The sequence below is a fragment of the Bufo bufo genome, chromosome 1 (genome assembly GCF_905171765.1).
Source record: "Bufo bufo chromosome 1, aBufBuf1.1, whole genome shotgun sequence".
In the NCBI taxonomy this organism is placed as follows: Eukaryota; Metazoa; Chordata; class Amphibia; order Anura; family Bufonidae; genus Bufo; species Bufo bufo.
The window spans coordinates 363,488,831-363,501,487 of NC_053389.1; positions in this window are offsets into that span (position 1 = coordinate 363,488,831).

Here is a 12,657-nt window from a genome sequence, read left to right on the forward strand (position 1 = left end):
TTCAAAAATGCTTTATTATGTAAAACTGAAACAACAAATTTTACCTGCAATGATAGGTACTCTTTAAAGTACACTTTGTAGAGGTTTGCTGCAAGTTATTTAAAACATCCACAGTTGCATCACAGGATTTGATGTGACTTTCTTAACAATAGTTAATTGCATAGCTATGGTCTTTAGATACTACTAAGGCCTATTGCACACGACCGTATGTCTTTTTCAGTGTTTTGCGGTCCGTTTTAAACGGATCCGTTGTTCCGTTTTTTGTTTCCGTTGTGTTTCCGTTTCCGTTCCGTTTTTCCGTTCCGTTTTTCCGTATGGCAAATACAGTATACAGTAATTTCATAGAAAAAATTGGGCTGGGCATAACATTTTCAATAGATGGATCCGCAAAAAACGGAACGGATACGGAAGACATACGGATGCACTTCCGTATGCATTCCGTTTTTTTGCGGACCCATAGACTTTAATGGAGCCACGGAACGTGATTTGCGGCCAAATATAGGACATGTTCTATGTTAAAACGGAACGGAAAAACGGAAAAACGGAAACGGAATGCATACGGAGTACATTCCGTTTTTTTTGCGGAACCATTGAAATGAATGGTTCCGCATACGGACCGTATACGGAACGCAAAAAACGACCAGTAAACGGGGAAAAAAAACGGCCGTGTGCAGGAGGCCTAAGGAACAACTTTCAAATGTCAAGCATGAAATCTTAAAAGGACAGCTACCATCTCACATTGTCCTCTAACCAACCTCGAAAACATTCATGTATCAAAGTGGCACTTTTTTTGTTTCCCTGATAGACTGTCACATATATATTAGGGTTTAGGATCATTAACCTTGTAACTGGTTTTGTAAACCTTATTCAAGGCTTCTCTTGGTATTTATATGGAACACATTTATCAATAAATGTTAATGACTAGGGATGAGCGAACCCAAACTGCAAAGTTTGGTTCATACCAAACTTAGCGAGTTCGGGTACCCAGACCTGAACCCAGACTTTTTCACTGAAGTCCGGGTTCGGGTTCGGTGTTCGGGTGATTTTATTATTTTCCGTCATAACATGGTTATAGTGAAAAATAATAGCATTCTTAAGACAGAATGAAAAAGAATATGGCCATTTAATGGCTTAACCACTTCCAGACCGGGCCATTTACCCCCTTCCTGACCAGGCCTAATTTTGCAAATCTGACATGTGTCACTTTATGTGGTAATAACTTTGGAACGCTTTTACTTATCCAAGCCATTCAGAGATTGTTTTCTCGTGACACATTGTACTTCATGTTAATGGTAAATTTGAGTCAATATGTTTTACCTTTCTTTATAAAAAAAATTCCAAAGTTATCGAAAATGTGAAAAGATTAACTGTTTTCTAAATTTGAATCTCTCTGCTTTTAAGCCCTCATGCACACAGCCGTTTTTTTTTTTGCGGTCCACAAAACGGATTTCCGTTGTTCCGTGATCCGTGACCGTTTTTTCTTCCGTGGGTCTTCCTTGATTTTTGGAGGATCCACAGATATGAAAAGTGAAAAAAAAAACTAAGTCAAGTTTCCATTGAAAATGATAGGAAAAACGGACACAGATCACGGACGCGGATGACTATCTTGTGTGCATTCGTGATTTTTCACGGAGCCATTGACTTGAATGGGTCCGTGAACCGTTGTCCGTGAAAAAAATAGGACAGGTCATATTTTTTTCACGGACTAGAAAAATGGATCACGGACGCGGAAGCCAAATAGTGCATTTTCCGATTTTTCCACAGACCCATTGAAAGTCAATGGGTCCGCGAACAAAAGTGGAAAACGGAACAACGGCCGCGGATGCACACAATGGTCGTGTGCATGAGGCCTAAGACAGATAGTGATGCCTCAAAAAATATTTATTAATTAACATTCCCCATATATCTACTTTATGTGGGCATCATTTTGGTAACTTAAATATAAAAATTTACGACGTTAGAAGGTTTAGAATTTTTGAAGCAATTTTAGAAATATATAAGAGAATTTCCACTTTTTTAAGGACCAGTTCAGGTCTGAAGTCACTTTGTGGGGCTTAGATAGTGGAAACCCCCCCATAAATGACCCCATTGTAGAAACTAAACCCCTCAAGCTACTCAAAACTGATTTTACAAACTTTGTAAACCCTTTAGGTGCTCCACAAGAATTAAAGGAAAATGGAGATGACATTTCTAAATTTCACTTTTTGGCATATTTACCATTTTAATAATTTTTTTTTTTAACACAAAACGTAATATTTATTACCCTGATTCTGCAATTTACAATGGTCGTAAACTGATTTAGGGGGAAAAGGCAGGACGCAGAAGAAAAGGAGTGCCATATGGTTTTTGGAAGGCAGATTTTGCTGAACTGGTTTTTAGATGTCCCATTTGAAGCACCCCTGATCCACCCTTACAGTAGAAACTACCAAAAAGTGACCCCATTTTGGAAACAAGGGGATAAGGTGCCAGTTTTGTTGGTATTATTTTGGCTACATATGATTTTATAATTGCTCTATATTAAGTTTTTTGTGAGGAAAGGTAACCAAAAAATGTTTGTTTTAGCACTGTTTTTATTTTTTACAACATTCATCTGACAGGGTAGATCATGTGCTATTTTTATAGAGCACGTTGTTACGGATGCAATGATATAAAATATGTCTACTTTGTTTGTTTGTTTGTGTCTCCATTTTCTGAAAGCCATATTTTTTTATTTTTCTGCTGATCGTCTTGTGCAGGTGCTCATTTTTTGCAGGAACAGTTGACGTTTTTATTGGTACCATTTTTGGGTACATATGATTTTTTGATCATTCATTATTACAGTTTATGGGGAAAGGTGACCAAAAAATTGGTTGTTTTAGAACAGTTTTTATTTCTTTTTGCAATGTTCACCTGAAGGGTTAGGTCATGTGACACTTTTATAGGGCAGATTGTTACGGACATGGCAATACCTAATATGTATATTTTTTCTTATTTATTTAAGTTTTACACAATAATAGCATTTTTGAAACCAAAAAAATTATGTTTTAGTGTCTCCATAGTCTGAGAGCCATAGCTTTTTTTTATTTTTTGACCGGTTGTCTTAGTTAGGGTCTAATTTTTTGCGTGATGGTATGATTGGTACTATTTTTGGGGTCATATGCCTTTTTGATTGCTTGGTGTTGCACTTTATGTGATGTTAGGTGACAAAAAAAGGCTTTTTTGGCACTGTTTTTATTTGAGTTATTTTTACGGTGTTCACCTGAGTGGTTAGCTCATGTGATATTTTTATAGAGCAAGTTGTTATGGATGCGGCAATACCTAATATGTATTTTTTTATTTATTTTACTTTAACATAATAATAGCAATTTTGAAGGAAAAAAAATATTTTAGTGTCTCCATTGTCTGAAAGTCATATTTTTTTTATTTTTTGACCGATTGTCTTAGGTAGGGTATCATTTTTTGCAGGATGAGGTGACGGTTTGATTGATACTATTTTTGGGGTCATATGCCTTTTTGATTGCTTGGTTTTGCACTTTATGTGATGTTAGGTGACAAAAAATGGCTTTTTTGGCACTGTTTTAATTTTAGGTATTTTTACGGTGTTCACCTGAGGGGTTAGCTCATGTGATATTTTTATAGAGCAAGTTGTTATGGATTCGGCAATATCTAATATGTCTTTTTTTTATTTATTTTACTTTAACATAATAATGGTCTCGCAATTTTTGTGATGTAAGGTGACAAAAAATGTCTTTTTTGGAACTGTTTTTATTTTAAAAAAATTTACAGTCTTCACCTAAGGGGTTAGGTCATGTGATATTTTTATAGAGCTGGTTGTTAGAAATGCGGCAATATCTAATTTGTATACTTTTTTATTTACAGTGAATATAAAAAGTCTACACACCCCTGTTAAAATTTCAGGTTTCTGTGATGTAAAAAAATGTTAAAAAACACAAAAAAAAAATACCTCATCCACTTGCTTGCATTGCGGCAGTCTCTTCTCTCTTCATTGAGCAGGACCTGCCGAAGGACCTGTGATATGCATGGTGACATAAACACGTGGTAGCGCTCAGTGATGTAATTGCACACATCACAGGTCCTTCCGCAGGTCCTGTTCAGAGAAGAGACTGCTGCAGTGCGAGCAAGTAGTTAAGGTGAGAGTTTTTTTTTGTAATATAAAAAATAAATGTGGTGGGCCAATATGGGGGCATTATTTAAACCATTGGGGATATTATTTAAGATGGGGCCCTACATTGGGGGTATTATTAAAGCTGTGGGCAGTAAAAAAATAAATAAAATACTACTCTATGGGGGAAATAATTTTAGCTGGGGACCTACATGGAGGCATTATTAAAGCTGGGGGGCAGGAAAAAAATTACTAATTCCTACACTGTAGGGGATATTATTTTAGCTGGGGGGCTACCATCCTGTGGGTCTAGAAATAACTGCCAATTAAATTCAACCATTTTTCATGTCTGTTTTTAACGGACATGAAAAACTGATGCAAAACAGATGCAAAACGGACATGAAAAATGGACACATGGCCAGAAAATGGATGCACACACTGTGCACGTAGCTTAAGGAACCGCGGCAGATGCCCATTGTCTTAGCACACTGACTTTCTACCTCTCATGTGGACACACTTTCAAAGATGGACTATCTGAACCGTCTATGCACTTTTTATGGACTTATATGGAATATTGGTTTTAAGATATATGTTGCAAATTATGGATTGAAGGATATATTATGGCAATGAAATTAAATACATATGAAACTGAAAGTGGCCCATGTCATTTGTTGTTGAGAAACTGGACAGAAACTTAAAGCATGGATGAGGTCCCACGGCCACACAATTAAAGAGAAAAAAGTACATTTTTGGCGTAAATAGCGGGCCGCAATGCACGATCGCCGGCCGTAGGTCAGCCGCATCGGATCACGGACCCATTCACTTTAATGGGTCCGCGATCTGGCCGTTCCGCAAAAAGATAGGACTTGTTCTATCTTTTAGCAGAACGGAAGTACGGGACGTAACCCCACGGAGGCACTCCGTAGTGCTTCCGAGGGGTCCCGTCCCGTGCGGCCGTTCCGCGATTCCGGATTTTCGGACCGATTGAAGTGAATGGGTCCGCATCCGTGATGCGGAATTCACACGGAACTGTGGCCGTGTATTGCGGCCCGCAATACGGCCACAGATCACACACGTTCGTGTGAACTTAGCCTAAGCATTTTTGTAGCCTGGGACACAATGAAGAGCACATGAAAGTAGTAATTTGAAAAGGTTATTTCAAATCTCAAAGAGCCAAAAGAAATTGGGAATTTATAACCCTGCTTAACACGAATACTGGACTGAATATGTCCCAGGGATTTACGGCTCACTTCAAGATCTAAAGAGTCTGCTATAGACATAGTGGGGGCACCAGATCTCTGAGATAACATTAATTTAGAGATAATAAAATGTTCACATCACTTATCTGTAAGATAATTTACCCCTTAAGGACCCATGACGTACATGTACGTCATTTCTGCCCGGGACTTAAAGACCCGTAACGTACATGTACTTCTTGGTGATCGGGCGCGTGCACGAGCTGCGCCCGCCCAATCAGCGGCAGAGGTCCGGCAGTCACTGATAGCCGGACCCCTGCTGCATGCGATCACCGATGCCGGCGCATTAACCCTTGATATGGCGCGATGTCGGGCGGGGATCGGAGCTGTCATCGGGTCCCCGTACTGCTGTGACGGGGACTCGATAGCAGGGAAGGCAGCGCAATGCCTTCCTTAGGCATCGGGGCTGCCTTCCAGGGGAGAGCCTGTGAGATCCAGCCCCCTGGATCTCATAGGCAGGAATCTGTATGTGTAATACACACTGTATTACACTTACAGCCAATGCATTCCAATACAGAAGTATTGGAATGCATTGTAAAGGGGATCAGACCCCCAAAAGACCCAAAGTGGAACAAAAAATAAAGTGAAATAAAAGTTGAAAAATAAAGTTTTCCCACAAAATTAAAAGTTTCAAGAAAAAAAAGGAAAAAAAACATCATTTTCCCCAAATAAAGTAAAAAAAAATAATTGTAAAAGAAAAGTAGACATATTAGGTATTGCCGCGTCCGTATCAACCGGCTCTATAAACATATCACATGACCTAACCCCTCATATGAACACTAAATAAAATAGAAACTGTGCTAAATAAACAATTTTTTGTCACCTTACATCACTAAAAGTGCAACACCAAGCTATCAAAAAGGAGTATGCCCCCAAAATAGTGCCAATCTAACCGTCACCTCATTCCGCAAGAAATGAGCCCCCACCTAAGACAATCGCCCAAAAAATAAAAATAAATATGGCTCTCAGACTGTTTGAAAAAAGCTATTTTATGTTAAATAAAAAAAAAAAAAAAAAAAAAAAAAGTGACATATTAGGTATTGCCACGTCCGTAAGAACCTGCTCTATAAAAATACCACATGACAGGTGAACACCGTAAAAAATTTTAAATAAAAACGGTGTCAAAAAAGCCATTTTTGCACCTTACATTACAAAAAGTGTAATAGCAAGCGATCAAAAAGTCATATGCACCCCAAAATAGTGCCAATCAAACCATCATATCATCCCTCAAAAAATGAGCCCCTACATAAGACAATCGCACCAAAAATAATAAAACTATGACTCTCAGAATATGGAAACACTAAAACATGATTTTATTTTGTTTCAAAAATTATATTATTGTGTAAAACTTAAAAAAATTAAAAAGTATACATATTAGGTATTGCCGCGTCCATAACAACATGATCTATTAAAATACCACATGACCTAACCCCTCAGGTAAACACCGCAAAAAAAAAAAAAAATATGAAAACGGTGTCAAAAGCAATTGTTTGTCACCTTACATCACAAAAACTGTAATAGCAAGCAATCAAAAATTCATATGCACCCCAAAATAGTGCCAATCAAACTGTCATCTCATCCCACAAAAAATTAGCCCCTACCTAAGACAATCACCCAAAAAAAAAAATCTATGGCTCTCAGACTATGGATCTGCAAAGAAAAGGAGGTTATTCAGCACATCCGAATGCGCAGATGCACATTGCCATGGCAAAAACATAGAGTAAAAAGACAATGCAACAGCACTCTGCAAACCAGATAAAGTACAATTATGCCATAGTCACAAAAAATATTATAGTGCTAATGCTATGCTTGTTTATAAAGTGAGATGCTTGGCAAATGCACTTTGTACAAAACCATTTGAGCCCGTCTGCCGAACGTCAAGGCGATCTCTGTAAGACGGGAACCTAACATTAAATATTACCTGTTATGCGCCATAATGGCCGCCATAAAGTTCAGGAAGTGTTGGTTCCACATGCATGCTGGATTCACTCTGCCTTTGACCATTTTTGGTGCCAAAATGGCCTCCATTACTTCCAAGGGATGCAGGTACCAATATGCATGCCGACCCCACTACATACCTTTCCTTGTGCGAGACAGCTTCCAATGAATGTAGTGAGAGCAGGCCACAGCTTTATACTGAAACTAATTAAAATCAGCCTATGGGACAGGCTAATCAGGAGTGCACAACTCGCCAGAGTGCCACACCTCCAGCGCTGTAAATATGCAAAGAAAAGGGGGTTAGTCAGCACATCCCAATGCGCAGGTGCATGCTGCCATGGCAAAAACATAGAGAAAAAAAAACAATGTTGTGCACTCCTAATTAGCCTATTTGCCCCAAAGGCTGATTTTTATTTTTTTTTCAAAAATGCTTTATTATGTAAGACTGAAACAAAAAAAACAAAAGTATATAGTATATATAGTGGCTCTCGTATCTCATCTAGTTATGGTAGGGGGGCTTAGTTTAAAAGTGACTCACCCAGTCACTATGCAATAAATTATGGTTCAAATTGATAAATAAAGAAGCACTCACCATCCAAATCACATCTAAAACCAATGAATTTCAAATAGGTACATTAAAATTATTTAATTCGACAAAATCGATTGATTCACCATAAATATAGAAATATAGAAGCTAAAATTGATAAAGATAAAAAATGTCCAATTGACATCCACTTAAAAGTTGATCTTGCTTAAATATATAAAAAGTCCAGAAATTCAAGCTGAAAAATATGCGATATCTTTCGTAGATATATATATAAAGGGGTGTAATGTTTCATAAATTAAATCCAATACGGATGAACTGGTATCGAATAAGAAATGTCACTTTTTCATCATTTGTAGTATATATGCTGTTGTAATGAGTACTATATTATTCGATCTGTCCATTCATATAATCACGTATAAGGAAAATCGTCAGTCCTTTAAATTCTAAATAACTTTCTTTTCTTGCAAGTAAACATAGATAGCTCTACTCACTTTAAAATTGCTTCAGCGTCTACACCAGAGGCATCCCTCGTGGTGTATATACACTCACCCACCCTCGTATTGCTGTAAAATCTGTATATATAGATTCTTTGTACAGCGGCCGTGTTGTTTCGATTCCGAAATTAAACTGGCATTTCACGTGATGCTCCGTCACGTGACTTGTGTATCGGAGCTTATAATTCTGTCATGTGATGTCTCGGAAGGGTGTTGAATGAAGCGTGAGGAGAGGGGGGGCTACTGAGGAAGAGGTTAGAGGACCTCAAAACGTGTCTGGCATAATTAGAGATAGCTACTACCCACCACCACACAGTGTTTGCGATAATAAAAAGGATTACAGAATCAAGAAAGATTTCTCCTCACGCTTTATTCAACACCCTTCCGAGACATCACGTGACAGAACTATAAGCTCCGATAAGTCACGTGACGGAGCATCACGTGAGACGCCAGTTTCATTGCGGAATCAAACCACGGCCGCTGTACAAAGAATTGATATATACAGATTTTACAGAAATACGAGGGTGGGTGAGTGTATATACACCACGAGGGACGCCTCTGGTGTAGACGCTGAAGCAACTATAAAGTGAGTAGAGCTATCTATGTTTACTTGCAAGAAAATAAAACTGCTGTATGGCCACATGGCAGGGCGCAGAAGGAAAGGAACGCCACATGGTTTTTGTAAGGCAGATTTTGTTGGATTGGTTTTTTGACACCATGTCCCATTTGAAACCCCCCTGATGCACCCCTAGAGTAGGAACTCCAAAAAAGTGACCCCATTCAAGAAACTATGCAACTGAAGGTATTCAAAACCGGTTTTACAAACTTTGTTAACCCTTTAGGTGTTCCACAAGAGTTAATGGCAAATGGAGATTAAATTTCAGAATTTCTATTTTTTGTTACCTTGCCTCACAAAAAGTGTAATATAGAGCAATCAAAAATCATATGTACCCTAAAATAGTACCAACAAAACTGCCACATTATCCTGTAGTTTCTTCAATGGGGTCACTTTTTTGGAGCTTCTACTCTAGCTGTGCATAAGGGGGGCTTCAAATGGGACATGGTGTCAAAAAACCAGACCAGCAAAATTTGCCTTACAAAAACAGTGTGGCGTTCCCTTCCTTCTGCGCCCTGCCGTGTGGCCATACAGCAGTTTATGAACACATATGGGGTGTTTCTATAAACTACAGAATCAGGTTAATAAATATTGAGTTTTGTTTTGCTGTTAACCCTTGGTTTGTTAGAGGAAAAAAAAATGATTAAATGGAAAATCTGCCCAAAAAGTGAAATTCTGAAATTTAATCTCCATTTTCCATTAATTTTTGTGGAACACCTAAAGGGTTAACAACGTTTGTAAAATCAGTTTTGAATACCTTGAGGGGTGTAGTTTCTAAAATGGGGTCATTTTTGGGTGGTTTCTATTATGTAAGCCTCACAAAGTCCTGAACTGGTCCTTAAAAAGTGGGTTATCTAAACCTTCTAACGTCACCAAAAAAGAAAATGTAATTTACAAAATAATCCAAACATGAAGTAGACATATGGGGAATGCAAAGTAATAACTATTTTTGGAGGTATTACTATCTATTATAAAAGTAGAGAAATAGAAATTTGGAAATTTGCTAATTTTTCCAAATATTTTGTAAATTTGGTATTTTTTATAAATAAAACTGATTTTTTTTTTACTCAATTTTACCACTGTCATGAAGTACAATATGTGATGAGAAAACAATCTCAGAATGGCCTGGATAAGTAAAAGCGTTTTAAAGTTATCACTAGAGTTGAGCGGACACCTGGACTTTTGGGTTCGGCAGGTTCGGCCGAACTTGAAAAAAAAAATCGAGTTCGGGACCCCGACTTGACCCGAACTTGAACCCGAACTTGAAGTCAATGGGGACCCGAACTTTTGGCCACTAAAATGATTCTAAAATAGCCCTGGAAAGAGCTAGAGGGCTGCAAAAGGCAGCAAAATGTAATGGCAAATGCTCTGCAAACAAATGTAGATAGGGAAATGAATTAAAAAAACATAAAAGACTTTAAAAAATAAAAATTAGGAATGATGTAGGAGGAAGAGGTTAAGGAGGCGGTGAATGGGTGGATGTGGCGGTGTAGGCTCACGTGGCGGTCTAGGTGGAAGAGGCGGCAAAGGAGGAATAGGTAGCCAACACAGATGTGTGTTATTTTGCATTTTTAAATAGGGGTATCAAGTGCACTTGAGTACAAGGATGGATGGTTGAGGATGTTAGAACTGTCTATTCTGCACACGGTACAGACAAGTCTTGTGGGATCCAGGCCTGGTTAATTTTAATGAATGTGAGCTTATCCACGTTGGCTGTGGACAGGCGGCTGCGTCTGTCTGTAATGACGCCTCCTGCCGTGCTAAATACACGTTCAGAGAGCACACTGGCTGCAGGGCAGGCCAGCACCTCCAAGGCATACAGGGCAAGCTCTGGCCATGGAGACAATTTGGAGACCCAGAAGTTGAATGGGGCAGAACCATAGTAACATAGTACATAACATAAGGCCGAAAAAAGACATTTGTCCATCCAGTTCGGCCTGTCATCCTACAAGTTGATCCAGAGGAAGGCAAAAAAACCCTGTGAGGTAGAAGCCAATTTTCCTCACTTTAGGGGAATAAAAAATTCCTTCCCGACTCCAATCAGGCAATCAGAATAACTCCCTGGATCAACGACCCCTCTCTAGTAGCTATAGCCTGTAATATTATTACACTCCAGAAATACATCCAGGCCCCACTTGAATTCCTTTATTGTACTCACCATCACCACCTCCTCAGGCAGAGAGTTCCATAGTCTCACTGCTCTTACCGTAAAGAACCCTTTTCTATGTTTGTGTACAAACCTTCTTTCCTCCAAACGCAGAGGATGTCCCCTCGTCACAGTCACAGTCCTGGGGATAAATAGATGATGGGATAGATCTCTGTACTGCCCCCTGATATATTTATACATAGTAATTAGATCTCCCCTCAGTCGTCTTTTTTCTAACGTGAATAACCCTAATTTTGATAATCTTTCAGGGTACTGTAGTTTCCCCATTCCAGTTATTACTTTAGTTGCCCTCCTCTGGACCCTCTCCAGCTCTGCTATGTCTGCCTTGTTCACAGGAGCCCAGAACTGTACACAGTACTCCATGTGTGGTCTGACCAGTGATTTGTAAAGTAGTAGGAATATGTTCTCATCACGGGCATCTATGTCCCTTCTGATGCAACCCATTATCTTATTGGCCTTGGCAGCAGCTGCCTGACACTGTTTTTTGCAGCTTAGTTTGCTGTTTATTAAAATTCCTAGATCCTTTTCCATGTCAGTGTTACCGAGTGTTTTACCATTTAGTATGTATGGGTGACTTGCATTATTCCTTCCCATGTGCATAACTTTACATTTGTCAGTGTTAAACCTCATCTGCCACTTATCTGCCCAAGCCTCCAATCTATCCAGATCCCTCTGTAGTAGTATACTGTCCTCTTCAGTGTTAATTACTTTACACAGTTTAGTGTCATCTGCGAAAATTGATATTTTACTATGCAAGCCTTCTACAAGATCATTAATAAATATATTGAAGAGAATAGGGCCCAATACTGACCCCTGAGGTACTCCACTAGTGACAGTGACCCAATCTGAGTATGTACCGTTAATAACCACCCTCTGTTTTCTATCATTGAGCCAGTTACTTACCCACTTACAGACGTTTTCTCCGAGTCCGAGCATTCTCATTTTATATACTAACCTTTTATGCGGTACAGTGTCAAATGCTTTGGAGAAGTCCAGATATACGACATCCATTGATTCGCCGCTGTCAAGTCTAGAACTTACCTCCTCATAGAAACTGATAAAATTAGTCTGACATGACCGATCCCTCACGAAGCCATGCTCATATGGCGTTATTTGCTTATTTCCGTTAAGATGTTCTGACATAGCATCTCTCAGAAAACCTTCAAACAGTTTACCCACAACAGATGTTAAACTTACCGGCCTATAGTTTCCAGGCTCTGTTTTTGGACCCTTTTTGAATATTGGCACCACATTTGCCATGCGCCAATCCTGTGGGACATTCCCTGTCAGTACAGAGTCCGCAAATATCAGAAATAACCATCAGTCAGTACGTGTAGGCGTGTGCACAGGTACTGTTCCACCAAATGCTGCCTACTGCTAACATGCTCCATATCAGCAGTTGGGGTCGGTTGTTGCGGCCAGGTGACAAAGCATCAGTCAGGAATGCTCTCAGGAGCGAGTCTACCAGCGTGCGCCTGTAGTCGCGCATCCTCCGATCACGCTCCAGATTGGGTATCCAGATTGGGCCTTTGTCAAA